Consider the following 7,591-nt stretch of genomic DNA (forward strand, 5'->3'; position numbering starts at 1 on the left):
CCCAAAAAAACCCAATCGCACATGCTAGTGATGAACAATGCATGGCGAGACACACATTATAAAAATCATGTGTGTGATGGTTTGCACATCGCCCACGGTCACTAGTAAGCAATTGTGTGCAATGTCTTACCGACAGGTTAAATGGATGAATCTGTGTGGTGTTGGTGGGCACCTCACAACGTTTGATAAATAAACCATGTGTGAGATAAATTGAACATGATTTTATGATCTCAACTGTGCACAACATGTTTTACATTTCGCACAGAAAAATTATTGTCTGAACTGTATCGAACAAAGTTAACACGATTTTGCACAGTTGAACGTGTGTATTATACTAGCAGATGACATTGTATGCCTGACCATGCGGAAGCTACACGACGACACTGCCTAATACATGCCACAGCCGCCCCAGCCCTGTGCCCTCACTGTTAGGCAAGACTGGGATCCCCGCCACGAGGTCCGCCCGGCCCAGTCTTGGAAGAGAAAACAGGGTGGTTGCCAATGGAGTGTGTCATGAACAAGGTGGGTGATTGCGCAAGCATAGGCGATGAGTTGGTCGCCTGGATGGCTTGAGAGTTCGTTCCAGTCATTCAGAATGGGAGGCTGACACCTGTGCTGCCTTCCATGACACCGAGGCATCCACCCCCACCGACAAGTATGGCACATGCACCTCCCACAGCAACTAGTGTATCTATATCACCTGGTATGCAGAGGCCGGTGGTAATCCTCCTTTTCGAACAAATCTATATCATCTAGTTAGTTCAATGCAATGTCGACGAGCGACAAATCTATGTACAATGTTTTAACTGGCTAATTTTGCCCTCTTATATATCGATATGGATCATTTGTTCTCGAGTGTTTGATGTCTTCATAGGCACAATTTTGAAGTGCACTCTTCGCTTGGGAGACAATGTGTTCGATCATAGCGGGGGTTATAACCGTTTACATATACTATGAGGGAGGGTAATTACAAGCGTTTATACACTACATTCATTCAAACTACAACAACAAAGCTAGAAATTCAAATGTAGTTCAAAATCACAGAAGTTGTTTCTCCATTAATATGTTATTACTATTGGACTTTCTTTTTCCTTGTGCGGCCTCTGTTTTGGGTCAATAGAGCTACTTTGGTTTTCATGTGACCACCTTCTTAAGGTGGCTATGCATATCTACTCCCTCCGTTCACAAATATAAGATCTTCTAACTTTTTTCTAAATCGGATATACATAGACACGATTTAGTGTGTTTGTTGACTCATTTGAGTCTATGTGTAGTCTATATTAAAATTAACAACAACATTTTATATTTATGAACAGATGGAGTATTTAAAACACAGGCCACCACTACAAATCTGCTAAATGTTTTATCCAAGCGATTTGTACATGTGGAAGGTGGGTGGCGCGCGGCCGGTTGGGTCGTATCCTAGGCATTTTGTTAGTTATTGGTTTGTTATTTTTTTAAATGTAGATCAATCCCTGCCCTCTAGACATGTTGATGTGCACAACCATATATGATTGATTATTCAGTGATGGCAAGCAAAGCTAAGCACTGATGCTCAACAAATTGGCCTACATAAAGAGGGGCAAAATGTAGGAGAAAACGCTGGAAGCATGTTCAGGGGTGCCTCCTCGTCGCTTCTAGTCACTGCCTCATCACCATCTGCGAGTTTCCTACCGTATTTGTCAATCTAGCCTAGCTGGATGCGGGGGCCAATGGCGCCATTGCACCATGCGACCTGGAGGTTGGGAGTGCTATCTATAGGACATGCATCACAGACGGCACACTTGTATACATGAAGCCCTAGCCGATCTGCACATGCTCCACCCGCCAGATTGACATGAAACCGTCAACTGCATAGCTCCACTTACAATCGTTGTTGATGGATGTCCTAGACATCGGCTATGAAAGCTGACACCATGTTGCCATGTGTCCACACACACTACCACGGGAAAATACGGTCGAAGTAGCCTGGATACCGGCACAAAAACATCGGCTGATGTTGCTGCTGCAGGAATGGAAGACAATGGAGTAGGGTGAGCTACCATTTGTTGCTACGGTGCGCTAGTCAGAAGCACACCGAGGGACACTGCCCTCTTCAACTCTGCCTTTCCTGGCCCCCACGAAGATAGGGCCTCCCACGCCCCTCGTCTGAGGCAAGCCCCGCCGCCACCCACCATGGAGGTTATGCCTAGCGCATCGACAATGGTGAGAGGAGGAGATATAGAGAAGGTGTCGCCAATGCAAGGTCCTTTTTATTGATGGGTATGGGTGCAAAATATATAATTAGACACAAAGTTATGCTGAGCGTGGCTAGTGGTATGCCTCAAAAAATAGCCAGGATGCCGTTGGTGCACTTGACAGCATCCATCTCCACTATGGTCAACTGCCCGTGCACTTGCAAAATCACACACACAGTCACCGGTTCTTTTAGTGGCAGCGGTCACCGATTTATAATTTGATATAATTCATACAGACATTAGCATCGAGAATTGTGGTGATGAGAGATCGACACGGGAGGTGGAGGCATCTGCTGTGGCCAATGTATTGGATTCCATTTATTATTCACAACTAATTTCATGAATTTCAAAAAGAATTGTTGCGAATTTTGGTTGAATTGATAAACCAAAAATTTAAAATTCGAAAAAAGTACATGAAAAAATATCGCTAAATTCTAGAGTCAACCCTGCAACTTCACTAAGGCATCGTATGTTCTTTACCACTAGTATGTAGGAGTTGATGGTAACTGAAATAATTTAGAATTCCATGTCTTTTTATACAACTATATTTAGTCAGAACGACTATAGCCAAAATGATTTTTTTTCAAACCCTACTAGAACCTTGGCCCGGGATGGTGGCTATGACAACGCGGATGGCCCGAGACTACCACTGTGGCAGAGATAATGGTACAACAACAATTTTAAACGGGAGAGAGACAAGGTTCTGTGCAGTGTAAAACTTACTGATTTTCTATTTTCTTCTTTGTTATTTATATTGTCATTACAAGAAAATTTCATGCCTAAGCTGATGCTACCGGTCGTGCCATCCCCCGACGCTTGATGTGAGCTAGGTGTGCGCACTTGCGGTGATCAGCACGTCATGCCATCCCGTGACCAGATCAATGTTATCACTAATCTAGACTTGCAATTGTTTTTAGAGTGTTTGTTTGTCTTAGTGTGAGACTGCACTACTCATAGGCTGTTGGTCACGTTGAGGTTGTACCTGTATGGGCGTCATAAGCCTAGTCTTTAGGATCCTAGAGAGATTAGAGGAGAAGATAAGACCTCTGTTGGTATGTGAGGTGTGAGAGGCAGCTAGAGGAAGAAGAAGGAGCTGCTCCGGTCAGCTCCAACAATCAAGGCTGCGCCTATTCACCTAACGAACTAACAGAAGAAATCAGTCCGAAAAAAGTCATGTGCAGGCACATGTCCTGGCGGTTTATTTTGCTAACTGAAGAAAATAACAGCAGCAGGGCTGAGGTTAACATAATGGAGGGTTGGGTGCATCATTGGATGTAGAGAGAATGATTACATCAAGTTATGTCAGCATCAAGAAAAGGAAACGGCTCTAAGCATCATAAGAAAGGGTAAGAAGGAGAGAAGCGAAGTGTCACCTTGGGTTGGATAAAAAAGGACGACCCTCTTACAGGCTCGGCAGACCAAGGCGGCCTACGGCCTTGGGGCGGCGTCCAGGAGAGAACGCAGCCCGCCGGCCTGGTGGAGCTGCCTGACATCGCCAGGGCCGCCCACCAGCCGGCCGCCGACGAGGAGCTGCCGAAGCAAGAAGGCGCAGCCCCGAGCCGCAAGCAATGACTTGAGCTCGCAGCGGTGTGTGCTTTGCTCCTGGACACGTCGCGCTCGTCCATGGCCAGGCCTTAGCCCCGCAGCAGGCAGTGCAAGGGCGTAGCGGTCGGCGGATGTGCGCCCTCTGTGACGCGACGCCGACACCGTGTAGAGAACCACCTCAGGCTGCGGCACCTCGCCGGCATGCAAGCGGGACCACGAGCTGCCGCCAGCGTCATACATGTCCGGTGGCGGATGAGGCACGGTGACTAGAGTTCTGGCAAGTGAAGACCAAGGATGCGTTTGGTTAGAGGGACATAATAGAGTGGTTATAGGTATCCCCAGCCAGCCGGATAGGGATAACCATTTTTTCTGTTTGGTTGATAGGTGAGGATAGCCTGTGTTTTGTTTGGTTTGAAGGACAACTCGTGATTGCGGATAGTCATATAGGTCCTGTTTGTTTCATAAGTCATAGGACTTTTTTAAGTCCCAACTTATAAGTCATAAGTCCCTACATATTTGTTTACATGGACTTATAAGTCCCGACTCCCTACCTGTTTGTTTACAGGGACTTATAAGTTGATGTTACCCCTCAACGGCAGCTACGGCCGGGGCGACGAACGGACGCAGGTGAGAGCCGCCTTGGCCTCCGATGTTCAGAGACCGGCTGCGGCCTCCTCCGCCCTGGGGCACGGGCCTCCCACGACCAGGTCCAAGCGGAGGAAGGCCATGACCGACCGACTGGTCGAAGAGGAGTTGCTGGTACGAGCCCAACTCCGGGAAGACGTCGACGTTGCTGTTGAGATCCAAGAAACCCATTCCCCTCCCGAGATTTCCACCGGCGGATGAGCCTTCGGTTGCCTATTGAGACGAGGGGAATTGAGAGAAGAAGGGGATCTCGTCCTCCTCATCGGCCATGGCGGCGGCGGTTCAGGGTGCCGGCGGCGGGGGCGATTGGGGCGAGGCGGGGAGGAGCGAGGCGAGGAGGAGGGGAACGAGCGGGGCGGGGTTCGTGCGGGGCGATGCGGGGTAGGTGCATCCAGATCGATAAGTCCCAATAAGTTCCTCCCTGAGAGTCTTTTTTGATAAGTCCCAAATGACCCCAATAAGTCCCTATAAGTCCTTCCTGTTTGGTTTAGACGGGACTTATAGGGACTTTTTTAAGTCCCTAAACCAATAAGTCCCTGGAAACAAACACCCTCATAGTATGGTTCAATATTTCATAGAGAGTACAGAGTTGACTTCCTGTCATCTTTGCCCTTTGAGCTGCTGCAGTACAAGATCATACAATGGATCAGCACATTAGGCAGAAAATCAAGAGAAGGAAACACACAGAAGTACACCATGCACTGCATGCGCACAACACCACGCTCATGCATGCACGAGTGGCGCGGCACAAACGGTGCGCATAGCACGCATGCACGGCTTGTGTCTGCGCCCACGCTCACATCCGCAGAGCTCCGGCGGCGGCGCGCGGCACTCACAGTCACATGCATGCATGGGCCTGCCGCCTGTTGACGTGACCTCTGCTAGTTGCAGCTCAAACGCGAGAGGTAAGAGATGAAGGAGAGAGGGCACGGCAAGGAAGAAAATAAGGGAGGAGGGAGCCCTGCCGCCGTGCATTTACCTCCGGCGCCGCCGCTCTTCGTGTCGCCGCTGTCACCGCAGAGAAGAGAGATGGAAAGGGAAAAAAGATAGGGTTGACTTTTGCGGGAGGTGAGCCAGCGAGAGCGAGGCCGAAAACGTTTCACGGGCTGGCTTTCCATCTCGCGTGCACGCGGGATGAGCAGATCCGTGAGATTTTCGCGGACACGCGGAGCCAGGTTTTAGAGGAATATTCCAAGCATCTGGCTAGTCGTATCCCGACTTGCCCATAAACCAAACGGGTGACATCCATCTAAAAACTGGCTATCCCTATCCCAGGGAGGGATAGCCCAGCAACCAAACGCATCCTAAGCGGAGTGGTGGCTTTGTCTTCATGAATTTATTATTTTTATGACTAGTTTCATGAATTTCAAAATATTTTGTTGTGAATTTTGGATGAATTGATAAACAATAAATTTAAAAATAAAAAGAAAGTACATGAAAAAATATCGCTACATTCTAGAGTCAACCCCACAACTTCACTAAGGCACCCTATGTCTTTACCACTAGTATGTAGGAGTAGATGGTAATTGAAATACTTTAGATTTCCATGTCTTTTTATAGAATTGTATATAGTTAGAGCGACCAAAACCAAAATGATGTTTTTTCAAACCCCACTAAAACCATGGCCCAGAGATGGTGACTATGACAATGCGGGCAGAGATGATGGTAGTGGTACAATAACAGTTTTAAACGGGCGACAGAAACAAGGTTTTGTGCAGTGTAAAACTTACTGCTTTTCTACTTTCGTCTTTGTTATTTGTACTGTGGCTATAGAAGGAAATTTTCTGCCTAAGCTGAGCCTACCTGTCGTGTCATCCCACGATGCTCGACGTGAGCTAGGTGTGCGCACTTGCCGCGATCACCATGGCTGCACCTATTCAGCTAACTAACTAACAGGAGAAATCGGCTCAACCAAAAAAAAAAAAGGAGAAATCAGCTCAACCAAGAAATGAACAGGCACATGTCCTGGCCGTTTATTTTTTGCTAACTTATAAGAAAATAACAGCAGCTAGGAAACGGCTCTAAGCAGGTTCAGTCTTGATCGGGTTTTTTTTTCTTTTCTTTTTGTAGAAGATAGCAGTATAGAGGGATAAAAAAGGAAGGAGAGAAAAAAAGTGTCACCATGGGTTGGATAAAAAAGGACAACTGTGTCCTGCTCGTCGGCAATAACTCCATGATCCAGCATCTTGTTGTTGCGGGACTCGCTGCACCGTGGGCAGGGCTCGGAGCCAACCCTCTTACAGGCTTGGCAGACGAAGGCGGCGTACGGCCTTGGGGCGCCGTCGAGGAGAGGCCGCAGCCCGCCAGCCCGGTGCAGCTTCCTAACATCGTCAGGGCAGCCAACGAGCCGGCCACCGACGAGGAGCTGCGGGAGGGAGAAGGCGCAGCCCCGAGCCGCAAGCAACGACTTGAGCTCGCAGCGATGCGCTTTGCTCCTGGACACGTCGCGCTCGTCCATGGTCAGGCCGTAGCCCCGCAGCAGCGCGCGCAGGGCGTAGAGGTTGGTGGAGGTGCGACCCCTGCGGCGCGACGCCGACGCCGTGTAGAGAACCACCTCTGGCTGCATCTCCTCCTTGCCGCGCGGCCGGGACGAGGAGCTGCCGCCATGGTGATACATGTCTGGTGGCCTCATCCGCAGATGAGTGCCGGTGGCTAGAGTTCCGGCAAGAGAAGAGAAGAGAAGACTAAGCAAGTGGTGGCTTTGTTGTGTCTCTCTCACTCTTCTTCGTCTCCTTCTCGCATGCATCACACGCTATGCATCACGTGCTTGTGCCTCTTCTGTCGTGCATTATCTTTATTACAAATTACGTCCTCAAACGCTATGCCTGCGCGCTCGATTAAATTATGTTGTGTTTCTTTCGAAGCACTGGGATTAGACTGGAGAAGATCTCACTGGATTCTTCATCCTACAAAGGGCCACCATTTTCCCTCTGAATTTACGTTTTTTGCATCCCGTGAGTTTTGTTCCCATCACTCGAGTTCCGCCCAGACGTTATGAAAAAGGGTTTCCCCCGCTTTATATTATAAAGCAACGAACCAAGCATCCAACATAGCAGTACAGAGTACAATCAAGTCATAGCAGTACAGAGTTCCGCCCAGGCGTTTAGGGGGGAGGTAAAGTGTCTAGTTGTAGATGCTGTAAGAAAGGCCGCGACAAGACCACC

General features: G+C 48.6%; 1 pseudogene; it reads right to left on the reverse strand.

Moving 5' to 3' along the window:
- The window catches only part of LOC119288422, a 16,240-nt pseudogene extending 9,142 nt beyond the window's left edge, over positions 1 to 7,098 (reverse strand).
- Between the last annotated feature and the right edge of the window lie 493 nt (positions 7,099 to 7,591).

Source organism: Triticum dicoccoides, chromosome 4A (genome assembly GCF_002162155.2).
Source record: "Triticum dicoccoides isolate Atlit2015 ecotype Zavitan chromosome 4A, WEW_v2.0, whole genome shotgun sequence".
In the NCBI taxonomy this organism is placed as follows: domain Eukaryota; kingdom Viridiplantae; phylum Streptophyta; class Magnoliopsida; order Poales; family Poaceae; genus Triticum; species Triticum dicoccoides.